The sequence below is a fragment of the Lactuca virosa genome, chromosome 7 (genome assembly GCF_052849685.1).
Source record: "Lactuca virosa cultivar CGN04683 chromosome 7, Lactuca_virosa_CGN04683_v6, whole genome shotgun sequence".
NCBI lineage: Eukaryota > Viridiplantae > Streptophyta > Magnoliopsida > Asterales > Asteraceae > Lactuca > Lactuca virosa.
In genome coordinates, this window is record NC_136432.1 from 118,503,333 (window position 1) to 118,520,950 (window position 17,618).

Genomic DNA, 17,618 nt, shown 5'->3' on the forward strand with positions numbered 1-17,618 from the left:
CTATACTTCCAACTACTCACAAGCAACAAATCCTTGGCGAACCTTAGATCGTCCTTTGATAGTTGTTTAATTATTTTAGTCAAATCCAGTTCTAGTCCTTTTTCCCTCTTAATGCCCTAGGCATTTGGAAAATTTTAGAATGGTCAAATATTATAGCATTTGCAATCGATCCTATACCCGAAGCGTATGGGACACGATGCATAATGTCTTACATAAAGATATGATACTTTATCAATCTTCTGCCATAATATTTTATGTGTCACGTTCTCACAATTCGAACTATGAAGAGGGATGCCGTAATCATAATCGAAATTTGAGAACACACTATGTATCCTTTGACTAAAATATTAAAATTTCTCAATCTAAGCTTTAGATTTTGAAACGAAGTATAATATTCTCTCCCTTAATTATAGCAAAACAACTTTTCAACCCTTGCGACTTTGCAAAGTATAACTCTTGTTTTCTATAATTAATACCGCTAACTTGCAATACTTACCATAATAATCATGCTCCCACTAACATGATGATTATTTCCTTATCAGCATAACACTTATGCTCCCACTAGCTTCGATATGTATTCAGAAAACAACTGAACTTCCAGAAAACAATGCTTATTGAATTCCTTAAGTTCATATTTCTAATACTTGATGCTTTGATAAGCCTTTATCTAAGCTTCTTAAACTCATACACCTTTGCCTTAGAATGCTCACATGTGTGTCTAAACAAATTTAGAACTTATGTTACTAAGTCCCAGATGTTCAGACCAATTGCCAAATCTCACAATTCGAACTATGAAGAGGGATGCCATAATCATAATCGAATTTGAGAATACAATTTTCACAATTGCTATCTTCTTAAAATCTCTCTTAGTGAAAGCATTTCCTTACAATCATTTTCATGAAGGAGGAAACCTTATGACACTTATATTTTATGATGTATGTGTACCTATCCATGTGAATTTGCCAAAACAAAGGTTTGCGACAAATCCAAAACCATATGGACTGAACTTGTTCAATCTTGATTTCTTGCCTCATGGTAACACGAGTGCCCACCATGTCTTCCAAGTAGTTTAGCAACTCACCCTTACTTATCAATGTACTTTCCATTGATCAAGGCGCTTGCCTTCATACAAATGAGAACTCATAGAACTCACATGCATAATTAGCTTAATTGGAATGACAAAGAAAAAAAAATGTCAACACGATAGGTTATAAACCTCAAGTCGTGCGCTAGTGATGATCAACTAGGTTTACTCTTGATTTATTCTTGAAACTTTTCAAGACCATTAAGACTCCCACTGACTCCTTGACATATAAGGTTCTCTTATCAAGAAACATTTCTTGACAAACAAATATTCAAGAGTTAGTGTAGCTTTTAATCAAGTTTAACACTTCACACAATTGGTCCTGGTTGGTCTTTGTCTTATCCAAGACATCACAACTTACCAATTTCAAATGTGCAAGAATAAGAAAACTTTTCCAAATTCCACATTTGATGAGTGTTATAAACCTACTTAAGATTTGTCACTCAATTCACAATCTTGGAGTATAAGACTTGATATTGGAACGAAGTATGATTGACTTCTTGATTTAACCATTTCCACAATTCTTGATTCCTCTTCTTAGACATACAAATGCGCTAAGACTCACTTAGAGGATCAATTGAGAAACAGTTTTTAATCATTAAGGCTAATCATAAAACACAATAAATGTAACATCCGGATTCCCAGGTATATGATATTATTCATTATATTGAATTTTAGAGAGAGACTCGGCGAGTAGGAACCCCGACTCGCCGAGTTGGATCGCGATACGAGTGCCTGATTAATGAGGGACTCGGCGAGTCCATACGTGGACTCGGCGAGTCCATGCTGTTTAATGAAACCCTAATTTCTTGGGTTTGTGCCCTATTTAAGGGCCCTTATGGCCGTCATTTGCGGCTACCAGTCCATAGAGAGAAACCCTAGAGTGCTGGAGCGTTTTGAGAGAGAAAGGAAGCCATTCAAGACCTTTGTGGTGTTGTTTAGCAAGAAGAAGGAGGTCCTAGCCAAGAGAAAGCAAAGGAGGTTGCTATTCTGAGGATTTGAAGCTAAGATCATTGCATTTGAGGTATTACTTCGGCTCATCTTCTGTTTTATGAAGAATATATGGATTTAGGGTTTCTTGTGCCCTTGTCTAAGTTGATTTGATGTCCAAATAGTCCCTTCTAGTGATGAGGCTTTGGATCTGGATCCATAGAGGTCCAGAGAGCCTTACTCATCAAGCTTTATGAAGAACAATGGAGGTCATGACCTTGGGTTAATGTATTTGGGGCTAAATCATCATTTATGGTCATATGGATGTTGCATGTGCATCAAGATTGAGACTTTACGTGATTATAGTGGTTGGAAAGGCTAGATCTATGGATTAGAGGAACAGATCTGACCTCAGAAGGTCGTTTGAGTGTGAACATGGAATGTACTCGCCGAGTCCATGAGAGGACTCGACGAGTTGAGTCGGGTTGCCTCGCGACTCGCGATCTGTGACGACCTGTGGAGTATAGGGTTGACTCAGTGAGTCAAGAGAGGACCAGGGGCGAAGAGGGCAGGCGTGTACTCACCGAGTCACCTTAGTGCACTCGGCGAGTAGGGTCAACTGTGACCGTTGACTTTCGTTGACTTTTAGGGTTTCGGTCAACAGTTGGACTTTTGAGTCAAGGAGGGGTAAAATGGTCTTTTACCCTTCTGAGGGATCATAGAAGGGGGTTTAATCTAGCCTTTGAGAGCCATTACTTATTGAGGATATTTTGTACGTGATTAGGCGAGGGCTAGATCAGTAGATTCGTGTGCGAGATCATCCGAGATACCCGAGGTGAGTCTTCTCACTATACATTACCTAGAGTGGTATTTATGTGTAGACCAGAGGGTCTTGTATGCTATGTGTATATATGAGATTATGTGCATTGTGTTATATGTATGCTATTTGTTGTATAGACCAGACCGGAGGGTCCAACGATATAGACCGGACCGAAGGGTCCAACGATCTAGACCGGACCGGAGGGTCCAACGATATAGACCGGGCCGAAGGGTCCAACGATACAGACCGGACCGAAGGGTCCAACGAGCTATGACCGGACCGGAGGGTCCAACGAGCTACGGGACTGGAGGGTCCCGCTGAGACACATCGGACCGGAGGGTCGTATTGTAGCCTCGAGTGGCGTATGTGTTGCATGTGGTATTTTGGGGAACTCACTAAGCATTTATGCTTACAGTTGTTGTGTGATGTGTTTCAGGTACTAGCGAGGATCGCGGGAAGGCGCCGGCATGATTCGTACACACACAGAGGATTTATTTATATGAGATCTTGGGACATGTTTTTGTGATGATACAGAGATTTATTATGATTTTGTGATTTTCATGTGGTTGAAAGTATGTTTTGAAATGAAAAATTGTTTTGAAAATTTACGTCGTTACAAGTTGGTATCAGAGCCTTGGTTTGAGGGATTCGGGTGCATCTTCGGATGAATCTGAACTCAAACTGAGGAATTGAGAAAGTTTTCATAAAATAAACAATTTTTCTAAAAGAGTAAAAGGTTTTGAGAAAGGCAGAAGGAAGCAGTGTGTACGATCAACCAGCGCCCGAATGGTGATTTCCCAAAATACCCTTACATTATGTGTTATGAGATATGTTATGATATGATATGCATGCCAGAGTAGGCTAGGTATTCCTATTAGGACTAGAGTGGCCTGATCTGTGATGCCTTAGCCTAGGAGTTACTGCTACTATGAGATGCTTCGAGAGTAAGTAGGTAGCAGCGAGGAACTTATGAGTGGTCTACTAGAGAGTAGCCTGAGTTTAGTGAGATATAGTGTACTTGTGATCTGGGATGCAAGGAGGAGGACTTAGAGTGAATGCTGATGCGGTGTGGACGATAGTATAGGGCCCGTACTACTGAAGACACCGGAGCAGCGCGCACCCTAAGTAAGAATCCATTGGGTACTCAGGAACAAGTAGGGTTGAGTTATCGAGTGCGAGTATACTCGATCGAGTCTCTGGTATCTTCATGTTGTGTTTCAGAGACATCATGGTTGGTCCACCATACACGCCGGAGGGCAGCGGTATTAGCGATGATGAGATTCGCAGTATGATTATGACGAAATGACCGCGGCGATCCGGAAGGCTATCCGGAGGATTTGGAGTAGCGGATTGAGGAGTGATGTCATGGTTCGAGTACCATGATAAGTAGCGGATTGAGGAGTGATGTCATGGTTCGAGTACCATGATAAGTAGCGGATTGAGGAGTGATGTCATGGTTCGAGTACCATGATAAGTAGCGGATTGAGGAGTGATGTCATGGTTCGAGTACCATGATAAGTAGCGGATTGAGAGGTGATGTCATGGTTCGAGTACCATGATTGATGGCAGATCGAGAGTTGATGTCATGGTTCGAGTACCATGAATGGTAGCAAATCGAGAGGTGATGTCATGGTTCGAGTACCATGATTGGTGGCAGATCGAGAGGTGATGTCATGGTTCGAGTACCATGATTGGTGGCAGATCGAGGGGTGATTCTGTGGTTCGAGTACCATGATTTGAGGCGGGTTGAGAAGAGAGGACATGGTTCAAGTACCATGAAATGTGGCGGTGAGTGCTTCTGGTTTTGCCGGTTATTCCGCAGCGATTATCTAGTACAAGGTCGGATGTGAAAGAGTATGGGCCCAGAAGGCCAGGGAGAACGAGTTTTAGTGGAGCATCCCTTGATAGGGAAACCGAGTTAGCTCCAAGGGATTGTTGGTGATATGCCAGTCGAGTTGCAAGACTTAGAGATGAGTAGGGACAGTGCGTTATGGAGGGGTACGGTCTGAGCTGGAGAGCCGGCCGATAGTAGATATGTCACTTTCCGTGACCCGAGTGGTGCTATTTCCGTTTCTTGTGGGAGACGTAAGGGGTGTTGAGATATCGGTTTCTGAGTTGGGGTGAGCCCTGTGGGATCGCACTGATGGTGACTTTTCAATCAGAGTATCCGGCAGCAGGTCTGTCGCGAGGGAGTGATATAACTTGAGCAGGTTGACAGTGGAGACTGAAATGGTCAAGGATCAGGATACACCCTATTCGAGTATAATAGGGCAGGTGTTAGCTGCAGTGTTGGGCGATCAAGAAGGGTATATCAGGGCAGTGACTCCTATTGTTTTTGAGAGGTATAAGGGGTGGAAATGTTGTTTTTGCTCTTATTATAAGGGGCATGATTGGAACGTTGGGCAAGGAGTCAAGGATGAGGAGTATGATGATTCATTATTTCCAGATCCAGAGTTAGTGTTAACACGGGACAGTTGGGAGGTCCGGTGAGGGTATAGTATGAGATCCTGAATGACTAGAGGCAGTCACGATGGTAAGTTCTGAAGGTTGCATACGAGACCCTGGTATCTGGAGTTGTTTGATCCTTGTCAGAGAGATCATCGAGCGTTGCGTAGCACCTTGCGGAATTAGGTGCGATGTTACTGGTGGAGACAGCCTGGGGGATAGAGTGTTGGTGCACCAATTGGTGATGGTTCGAACCCCAAGCGGGGAAGAACCGAGTATTTTATTTGAGGAATCCGCACCTGCTGCTAGAGTTACCGAGGTTCGGCCAGTGAAGGTCGAGGCACCGAAGGCTCGCGGGAGAGCTTTACAGTTGACAGCGGAGGAGTTCCGCGCATCGCCCGATGTTGTGGTTGGTACTTTTTGTGGGTTCTGTACCTGCTTTGGTGATATTGGACTCGGGAGCGAGTCGATCATTTGTGTCAATAGTGTTTGGTCGACACATCAGTAGCCGACGAGAGGCGTTGAGTCGACTTCTACGAGTTTCCATAGCTGACGAACGAGTGGAGTATGTTACGAATGAGATTCGAGGATGTGTACTCGAGATCTTCGGTGTTGAGTCCCCGATAGATCTGGTCCCGATAGCGATGGGGGACGTGTGTATCATAGTGGGCATGGTTGGGTTAAGCCGATTTGGAGCTGTCATAGACTGCGAGCGACAGTTGGTGACGATACAAGACCCTAGTGGGGGAGTACTTACGGTGTATGGCAAGGGTACCTGATGTGGGTCGGCGTTTTGTTCAGCCGCCAGAGTGAGACAGAGTTTACAGCAGGGCTGCAGCGGGTTTGTAGCCTATGTGATGGGCACACGAGAGGCCGTTGGGAGGCCAAGTTCAATGGATGACGTTCTGATAGTGCGTGAGTTCCCGGATGTTTTTCTCGAGGAGTTGCCGGGTGTGCCTCCCGAGAGGCAAGTAGAGTTTCGCATCGAGTTGGTTCCGGAGGCAGCGCCTATCGCCAAGGCGCCTTATCGCCTTGCGCCGCCAGAGACGTAGTAGTTATCCTCGCAGCTTCAGGAGCTGCTGGGGAAGGGTGTTGTGATGCTATGGGGAGCCGTAGTACTCACTAGTCAGAGAGGGGGTGTTGTGATGCTACGGGGAGCCGTAGTACTCACTAGTCAGAGGGAGGGTGTTGTGATGCTACGGGGAGCCGTAGTACTCACCAGTCAGAGAGAGGGTGATGTGATGCTACGGGGAGCCGTAGTACTCACCAGTCAGAGAGAGAGTGTTGTGATACTACGGGAAGCCGTAGTACTCAGAGGTTGTTGTGGTGCTACGGGGAGCCGTAGTACTCACCAGTCAGAGGAGGGCGTTGTGATGCTATGGGGAGCCGTAGTACTCACTAGTCAGAGAGAGGGTGTTGTGATGCTACGGGGAGCCGTAGTACTCACCAGTCAGAGAGAAGGTGTTGTGATGCTATGGGGAGCCGTAGTACTCACTAGTCAGAGAGAGGGTGTCGTGATGCTACGGGGAGCCGTAGTACTCACCAGTCAGAGAGAGGGTGTCGTGATGCTACGGGGAGCCGTAGTACTCACTAGCCAGAGCAGGGCATTGTGATGCTACGGGGAGCCATAGTACTCACTAGTCAGTGGGAGGTTGTGGTGATGTTATGGGGAACTGTAATACGCACTAGTTAGCGAGAGGTTGTTATGAGGAAGCCTTCTTGATCAGAGTATGACACAGGAGGGTTTTAGGCTTGAAAAGCCCTACGCATGAGTTTTGGGAGCCTGGTGGTCGGACCAGGGGTGAGACCAGGGTCTCCTCAATGATTGGGAATCATTATATTCTGAGTAAGTGTGGACATCCAATCCGAAGGGATTGGATAAGTGAAGTACGCATGGGTTGCGGGTAACAAGCTATGAGTTGAATGGGTCATTGGAACGAGCGATTCCAACAACGGGTAGGACCAAACTCTTGAGTTGAGTTGAGTCCTGGTGGTGTGTTGAACAGACCGGACCGAAGGGTCCAACGATATAGACTGGACAGAAGGGTCCAACGATGAGCATTAGATGAAAGAGGTCGGGGTTGAGTCGATCTCCAGTTGGGACACGTATTTACCCTTGGCTGAGTTTTCCTATAACAACAGCCATCATTCGAGCATTGGTATGCCACCCTTTGAGCTGTTGTATGGGAGGAGGTGTCAGACTCTCGTTTGCTGGGAAGAGGTAGGACAGCGTGTGATGGGTAGCACTGAGACAGTGTTGCAGACGACAGAGCAGATACAACAGGTTGAACAGAGACTACTGACGGCTCAGAGTCGTCAGAAGAGTTATGCGGATCGACGACGATCTGAGCTGGAGTTCCAGGTGGGGGACTTCGTACTCCTGAAAGTATCTCCTTGGAAAGGAGTGATCCGATTCAGGAAGAGGGGCAAACTGGGGCCCCGGTACATCGGTCCGTTCAGGGTGACCGCGAGAATGGGCAAGGTAGCTTATCGGTTAGAGCTACCTGCGGAGTTGAGCCAGATTCATGATACCTTCCACGTGTCCCGGTTGAGGAAGTGTATAGCCGACGAGTCGGCGGAAGTACCCCTGGAGGATATTCAGGTGGATGCGAGCCTGAACTATGTTGAGAGACCGGCTGCGATCGTGGATCGAAAGATCAAGGTTCTGAGGAACAAGGAAGTGCCCCTGGTGCAGGTCCAGTGGCAACATCGGAGAGGGTCCGAGCTGACTTGGGAGCCGGAGCGAGAGATGTGTGAGCAACATCCATAGTTGTTTGCGGAGTGAGACTTCGAGGGCGAAGTCTGATTCTAATGGGGGAGAATTGTAACATCCGGATTCCCAGGTATATGATATTATTCATTATATTGAATTTTAGAGAGAGACTCGGCGAGTAGGAACCCCGACTCGCCGAGTTGGATCGCGATACGAGTGCCTGATTAATGAGGGACTCGGCGAGTCCATACGTGGACTCGGTGAGTCCACACTGTTTAATGAAACCCTAATTTCTCGGGTTTGTGCCCTATTTAAGGGCCCTTATGGCCGTCATTTGCGGCTACCAGTCCATAGAGAGAAACCCTAGAGTGCTGGAGCGTTTTGAGAGAGAAAGGAAGCCATTCTTGACCTTTGTGGTGTTGTTTAGCAAGAAGAAGGAGGTCCTAGCCAACAGAAAGCAAAGGAGGTTGCTATTCTGAGGATTTGAAGCTAAGATCATTGCATTTGAGGTATTACTTCGGCTCATCTTCTGTTTTATGAAGAATATATGGATTTAGGGTTTCTTGTGCCCTTGTCTAAGTTGATTTGATGTCCAAATAGTCCCTTCTAGTGATGAGGCTTTGGATCTGGATCCATAGAGGTCCAGAGAGCCTTACTCATCAAGCTTTATGAAGAACAATGGAGGTCATGACCTTGGGTTAAGGTATTTGGGCCTAAATCATCATTTATGGTCATATGGATGTTGCATGTGCATCAAGATTGAGACTTTACGTGATTATAGTGGTTGGAAAGGCCATATCTATGGATTAGAGGAACAGATCTGACCTCAGAAGGTCGTTTGAGTGTGAGCATGGAATGTACTCGCCGAGTCCATGAGAGGACTCGACGAGTTGAGTCGGGTTGCCCCGCGACTCGCGATATGTGATGACCCGTGGAGTATAGGGTTGACTCAGTGAGTCAAGAGAGGACCAGAGGCGAAGAGGGCAGGCGTGTACTCGCCGAGTCACCTTAGTGCACTCGGCGAGTAGGGTCAACTGTGACCGTTGACTTTCGTTAACTTTTAGGGTTTCGGTCAACAGTTGGACTTTTGAGTCAAGGAGGGGTAAAATGGTCTTTTACCCTTCTGAGGGATCATAGAAGGGGGTTTAATCTAGCCTTTGAGAGCCATTACTTATTGAGGATATTTTGTACGTGATTAGGCGGGGGCTAGATCAGTAGATTCGTGTGCGAGATCATCTGAGATACCCGAGGTGAGTCTTCTCACTATACATTATCTAGAGTGGTATTTATGTGTAGACCAGAGGGTCTTGTATGCTATGTGTATGTATGAGATTATGTGCATTGTGTTATATGTATGCTATTTGTTGTATAGACCGGACCGGAGGGTCCAACGATATAGACCGGGCCGAAGGGTCCAACGATACAGACCGGACCGAAGGGTCCAACGAGCTATGACCGGACCGGAGGGTCCAACGAGCTACGGGACTGGAGGGTCCCGCTGTGACACATCGGACCGGAGGGTCGTATTGTAGCCTCGAGTGGCGTATGTGTTGCATGTGGTATTTTGGGGAACTCACTAAGCATTTATGCTTACAGTTGTTGTGTGATGTGTTTCAGGTACTAGCGAGGATCGCGGGAAGGCGCCGGCATGATTCGTACACACACAGAGGATTTATTTATATGAGATCTTGGGACATGTTTTTGTGATGATACAGAGATTTATTATGATTTTGTGATTTTCATGTGGTTGAAAGTATGTTTTGAAATAAAAAATTGTTTTGAAAATTTACGTCGTTACAATAAAAGGTACTCTCCCTTCTTCTTAGAAATGAGAAACTTTTATCTTTCTGCCTACTTGATTCTTCTTATTCGTTCTGCTATTGATTGAAACTCTTTCAATCAACTCAGAATTATACTTAATCTTATAAGCATAACCATATTTACTAAACTTTAGTAAATCATGACGAATATCTTTATCACTCTTGTGGTGGACTCGATCAACGCACAACCTAGTGTACTCGATATTCTAGTCCTTCACTTGACACTTTGCCAAAGAATTAGTCTAATTTCCAAATATGAAGTTTCTCATTCATTACGCAACCAAGTTGTATGATTCCAAGTTTCTGTCCAATTGGAACTTGGGCGATGAGAAACTCTCCCTATTTGGTAAATTCTCGACATTTCCACAAATAACATAATTAAGAATCAAATCCATCATTGCTAATAATAGAAACATTCAAACATCAATTTTTCATACACGTCATTCCAAGGATAAATAAATAAGATAAAATCAAAATTTATTTTATTGCGGAAAAATTTGTCCTTACAATGCAATTCAACTGAAAACTATGCTATTACATATTTCTTAGCAATCTTTCCTAACTCTAAAGTAGCAGCTCAAAAATCCGATCCTCGAATCCATGCGATCTAAATCCATTTCTTCATGATCAGATTTAGCATGCTTCTTCCTTAAGCTTCCTTTCTTTTCTTCGATCCTACAAAACATCAAAATGTAATCTTATAACATCATGTATTAAGAATCAAAAATAGGAACTTATAGATTTAGTTAATGGATTTTACCTGAAGTGGAGCCATACTTCTTGACTCTCTCATTTCTTAGATCTCTCAGGTAAATAGGGCAGCTTCGTCTCCAATGCCCCTTCTCTTGGCAATAAAAGCAAATGGACTCCTTTGGCACATTAGATGGGACAATCTCATACTTAGTCCTTTCTGGACTTCCAATGTTGCCAGTGTCCATTGAAGCTTGGGAGTTTGATTCACCAGACAAATTTGCTTGACCAGCACGCCAAATCATTGTTGATTCAGCAGCTATAAGCAAATATGTGAGATCAATTAGGGTCACGTCGTGTTCCATCATATAGTGCTCTCTTACGAACTCACTATATGATTCGGGAAGTGACTGAAGAACCCAATCAACAGCCAACTCACCTGAAATATCGACACCCAACATCCTTAACCTGTCAATGTGCGACTTTATCTCTAAGACGTGTGCACACATAGGTTTCCCATCTTCGTGTTTACTTGCCAAAAGGGCTTGAGTGAGCTTGAACTTTTCAAGCCTTCGAACTTGTAGGTTAGGGAGAATAATTGGAGGAGATGGAGGAAGTGAAGCATGATCTCTTGTTCCTCGATCATATCATGGAACATCATCTTTATTTGTAAAGCTTGTTCCATGGGATTTGGGAAGACCATGATTGTCAGAACTAGACATCTACAAAACGGGAGAAAATTCAAGTTAAGTTGATTGGGTCCTTAATAAAACACCCAAATGAGATATTAAGGCTAGGATCCAACACAATACTCTACAAACTAGAAGAGGGATGCTGTAATCTAGTTGCAGAATATTTGAAGGTAGGTAAATGACGATTTACCAATTTCCACCATCAAAAACGAAAAATGAAGTTTAAGTTTTAAATGAATTGAAACTCCTAGATCTTTTTGAGATTCATTGAACCTTTCAATGGCATGTTTAATATCGATTATGCCCTTCATATTTGTGACTGGGATGCCGAGGATCACAAACAAGGTGTGAATAACCATACGAATCACGTGGTGCACCCAATGCTACTATCACCTAATCAATGTGCCGGTTAGCCACACACGCTCCATTGATCTATGATAAACATCGAGCCACCCTTCGCCACCAATGTCAATGCCAAATTAGTGTGTCGGTTAACCACACACGCTCCACTAACGTTCGCCAAGGGTACGAAGTGTAATTCCATGGATTTGCATACAATTTCACATTTTTCCTAAAGTAACTGTGATTTGGGAATTTTTAAAAACATGTAGTTACTTTGTACTTCATTATACTTATAATGGAAGGTTTCGTCCTATCCTACCCGTTCGGCTAACGACCCTCCACTAGTCAAGAGTGCGGTGGGTAAGAGTGGATACCCATTCAATCGCCATTTTATAGGCAATTTCCTTAAACACCCCTTATAGACCAGCTTCGTGAATGAGGCCTACTAACGGTAAGACTGACTGTTTACTCATACATATATATAATATTAGACTTTTAATGTTATATATAGTATAGGGTGTATTTTATACTTTTAAAATACTAGGTGGTCTAATTTAATAAATTATACTTTTAATTTAATTAAATTTAAACCAAAACTTTATGGAATTATTAACTCTCTTTTAATTATACATTTTAATTAATTAATAAAACTATAAGGGTGTAATTTGAACTTTTCAAAATAATAGGGTTTTAATCATATTTAACTTTTTCGAAAAATTAAAACTTTTTAATTTTAAATTCTTAAATATTAAAATATTGATTTAATAATTATCCAAAATTAAACAATTAATTTAAAATTATTAAATCTTGTAGGATTATCTATTAAATTAAACAATTAATTTAATCTAATCCCATATCCCCTAAGATTTGAAAATTTATGGAATGGGATAATTCATAAGATCTTTAATTATCTATTTAAGGAATCAATGATAATTACAAGATATGACATTATCCAAATCCCTAAAATTTGGGAATCCTATCTAGGGGACAAGACAAATTTCGAAATTCTAGGGTTAGACAACCCTAAAATCGAAATCTTGGGGCCAAAGGAAAGGGTTTAGGAAACCCTACCAAAATTTCGAAATCTAGGGTTTAGAAACCCTAATTTCGAAAATCAAGCCTCCAGGGTTTATTAGCCATAAATCCTAATTGTCATATTCATACATTTGTATCAAATCTAATTGAAAACAAAAACCTAAGGCTCTGATACCACTGATTGGTTTTATACAAACAATCCTATGTGTGCATGCAACCCTAATTGGATCTATGTTTTCACTATTAGACATACAAATTTATGAACACAAAAAGAAACCTGGAATGCTCCTATAATTTTCAAAATCTATATAGGAGAATAGAATACGTACCTTTTGTTGTTATATAGCAATAACAACTAGTTCCTTGAATTTCCTTAGCTCTTGAAAGCAAGTACCACAAGTGTAGTACCTCTAATGGCTCACAAACACACTAGGTGAAAGGATGAATATGGGAGAGAGGAGAGAAGGGTATCTTGCTCTTTAATTCGTCCCTTTTAGGGTTTCCCAAGGCTTGGACGAATTCTAGTGCCTTAGGGTGCTATTTATACTGGAGGCTAGCTAGGGTTTCAAGGTGGAAACCCTAATCCCTTAGCTTAGGGCCCAAGCAAATCCATGGACTCCTTTCCTTAAGCCCTTGGACGAAAACTCCTAGATCCTTCTAGGATTTTCGGCCAAGCCTTAATAAAGGTGATCCAATGGCCCAAAGCCTCAACTATTGAATAATTACAAAACATCCCCTATACTTTTAATCAGTTCCTTTAATCCCAAAATTAATTCTAAATTAATTTCTGATTAAATACTAATTAATAATATGATTCCAAATTATTATATTAATCATATAATATAATAAATAAATCATATTTATGCTCTAATCAACCTCTCTCCTCAACTGTCATCCTGTCTAGTCACCCGTGTGAAGGCAACCCAAAAGGACCATGCTCACAATCGGGTCAAGTACATACCAAAATAGTTATGGACTTAGACACTAATCCAACAGTTCTTGTATCACCGCATCTTTCAATTTTCGGAATGCTTCTTGACAACGTGAATCCTATCTCCAAGTTTTGTCTTTCTTTAAAAGATCGGTCAAGGGGGCCGCCTGACTAGAGTATCCTTTGATAAAATGCCGATCACAATTAACCAGACTAAGGATCGATCGAAGTTCGGTTACCTTGGTTGGTTCCTCCCAATCTCAAATGGATTTGATCTTCCCTTCGTCCATCATTAATCCTCCATCTCTGATTTTGTGACCCAAAAACTCCACTTCCTGTTGTGCGAATGAGCATTTCTCTATTTTCACATAAAGTTGGTTTTCTCGTAATACTTGAAATACCTGCATCAAGTGGGAAAAATGTTCCTCCAAAGAGTGGCTATATACCACGATATCGTCTAAATATACCACCACAAACTTGTCGAGGAATGGTTGGAATGACTTATTCATTAGAGTAGAAAACGTGGCGGGGCGTTAGTCAAGCCGAATGACATGACTAGGAACTCAAAAGATCCATACCTCGTGACGCAAGTTTTTTTGGCTCTTCCCCCTCGGCAATACGAACTTGATGATACCCCGATCGCAAGTCAAGTTTAGAGAAGTAGCGTGCTTTCCCTAGTTGATCGAATAAATCGACTATAAGGGGAATTGGGTATTTGTTCTTCACTGTTAGCTTATTTAATGCCCAATAATTGATGCACATTCGTAGGGATCCATCTTTCTTTCTTTGAAATAGTATCGGGGTGCCAAAAGGGGCTTTCAAGGGACGGATATAACCAGCATCAAGGAGTTCTTTGAGCTGCTTCCGTAACTCTTCAAGTTCGGGTGACGCCATTCGATAAGGGGCCCTGGATGGAGGCTTGGAACCTGGTTCCAACTCGATCTCCTGATCTATTTCTCTCCTTGGTGGAAGATTCTTTGGCAACTCCTTGGGCATCACATCTTGGAACTCTTTAAGGACTCGTTCAATCTCTATAGGGACTTCCTTCCTTGATGACAGTCTCTTCGACTCTTTCCTTATCACCGCTAAGTAACATGGCTCTTGTTTGTTGAATCCCTTCTTAAATTGCATGGCGGATAGAGTCTTGGTGGTATTATTTGTACCTCGTTCCGTTGAAACCATGTAAGTGCGGCCGCCATCTAGAATGCATAAGGAATTAGCAAAAGGCATTGGGAAAGCACACACTGTATCAAAGAACTCCAGACCAAGTACAAGTTGGAATTCATCCATCAGTACAACGTACAGGTTGACGACTCCCTCCCATTCTCCAATATTTGCTTCCACCTCATGTGCTACACCTGCTATTGGTTTGGCGGCAGAATTCACAGCTTTGATGGAGTCACCCCCTTTTACATAGTTGATCCATAATCACTTGGCTTCATCTACTGAGATAAAGTTATGATTTGCCCCACTATCAACAAGGATCCTTATAGAAGTTCCTTGGATGATTGCTTCCACAAACTGAAGTCTCTTCTTCTTCGACTTTGGCACCTCTGTCTTAGCTTTGATTGCATTGAGAATCCTCAATGACCCTACACAAGCTTCCTCATCTCCTTCCTCGCTTTGGAACATTGCTTGGAATTTGGCATGCTTTGGGAAATTTCAGAGGGCATGCGGTCCACGACATAAAAAACAACCATCTACCTTGTTGGTAGGGCCGGTATCTTTTCCGTTATTGAATGAGGTCCTCCGAGTGTTGTTGGGCCTTTGGGCATCGGATCTTGGGGCTTCATTCCTAGATTGCATCGATCTCTCTCCCCCGTTCTTCTCAAAGTTCGCCCTCCGAGGGTCTCGTGATTTCGAAGGTTCCCTTTGGCCGAAGTCGACCAATTCTTCGGCTTCCACGATTGCCGTTGCGAGGTCCTTTACTCCACGTCTCTTCAACTCTGTCTTGGTTCACCCTTTTAGCCCATCAAAGAAGTAGACAAAAGCATCATCATCCGAGAGATCGGGTATCTCAAGAGTGAGGGTGGTGAACTCCTTCACGTAGTCTTGAATAGTCCCCGTTTGATGAAGTTTCCGAAGGCAGATCATGGGTTCCATCATTGCATTCTCCGAGTAGAATTGTTTCTTGAGTTCACGAATAAAATCATCCCAAGTGTTCATGACACACGTACCTCTTTTGATATCAGCATGCCTACGCCGCCACCATAGTGCCGCAGTGTCCTTCAAATACCTCGTAGCAGTCTTGATCTTCATATCATCATCCATTATGTTTACTCCTTAGAAATATTGCTCCATTTCCCACAGAAAGTCATCAACCACCCTTGCTTCTCTCTTTCCCACGAACATTGAGAGCTTTGGAACTTCAACTTTTTGAGCGTAGATGTTGGTGCCTCCTACTCCACCAACTACCGCCCGCTTGCAAAGGGCCCAATCCGCATGCACATCCTCTACACGTTGAGTCAAGATAGAGAGCTCAACTTGCACTTGTTCACGTAATTTGGCTACCTCTCCTAGGAGCATCTCTTGTAAGCCACACATCTCCATACGTAAGCCCCCACCAAGTTTGTTGATCGCTCCTTTCACATTGTCTTGCATTCTTCATTATCCGATGTCATCACCCCCACTTGTTGATGTGCATCTTCAACTTGATCACACAACATATCTAAGGAAGTCTCCGCTTCGGAAATTCTCTTATCTAAGGATCCCCACATATCCTTGGAGTTACCACGTCCCTTTCTTGCACCATGACGAATCTCCTCTCGTCCTCGATTATCTCCATTCACCACGATACTAGCATCTCCAGCAACATTCTTCTCCATTTCATTGGTCATACCTTCCTTCAATTGCTTTTCTCTGATACCACTTGTCACGGACTTGAATCTTCAAGTTCACAGTGCGACACTTAGTTCTCAAACTAAGTCAACCTAACTCGAAACTTCAACACAAGAACAAGGAAAGAAGGAAGTAACTCAACACACGAAAGCTCTTTATTGCTCTAGAAAACTCAACTTAATTACAAGGTGAGGATAAATGAAATGGGAGAGCCCTATTTATACAAGAGGCAAGAACTACTAGGAACTAAGGGACATCTTCTAGAATGTTTCTAGAAGATGTCTCTTCATGAGCCTTCCATGAAGTTTCTAGATATCTTATAGAATCTTTCTAAAAAGGAGTATTCTAGAGACAAAAATAATTAGATAAAATATATAATTAAGGCGGGTCGTTACAGTAAGCTAGCTTATTTTTGGATCTTTTTTAAGTTCTTATGTTTGGCAAGCCAAAAAGTAGTTTATAAGCTAGCGTTTTGAAAAGCTACGTAGACTAGTTTTTTAAGAGTTGTTTTAAAATTTTCCAAATATACTCCTTAATTAATTATAGAAAACATATTTTTTAAATGTCATTTTATACCATTATATAAATTTCAGATAGCTTATCAGCTAGTGGCGAAGCCAGGGTCAAAGTAAAAAGGTATCCCCGACAAGTAAAGGGGTATCCCCGACAAGTAAAGGGTATCCCCGACGGATCTTGTATCTCTAATCACTTTTAGAAGGGTTAATGACGTAGGATGGTAATAAGGTTTCAAATTTGTCCACATTAGGTCCTTAAGGTATTTTTTTGTACATATTACACCAACATGGTTGTTACAACCGTTTAAATTTCGCCCATTTAACGTTTAAAGGGACGACATTTAAACAGTTGTAACAACCATGTTGGTGTAATATATACAAAAAAAAGACCTTAAAGACCTAATATGGACAAATTTGAAACCTTATTATCCTACTATGTCATTAACTCCTAATTATTTCTTAAGAGTGTCGGCTCCATGTCACACTTGTCTTATCTAGTATGGTCCAACGGGTACAGTCTTTTTCATATGCCTCTTTTTTTCTAACTTATTTATTTGGCTTACATCACGTTGTTTAAAAGTCAAAACTTATCAATGCGGCATGAGTGACTTGCACTAAATGAATACATGAATTTGATAGCATAATATAAACTATATCTAGTTTGGTTATAAATTCATTAATTATTGTAGTTGTTGACATGTAAAAAAATTAGAAAGGTTATTGGTATGTGAGATTAACTAACTATAGCCGTCGAGTTTGTGGA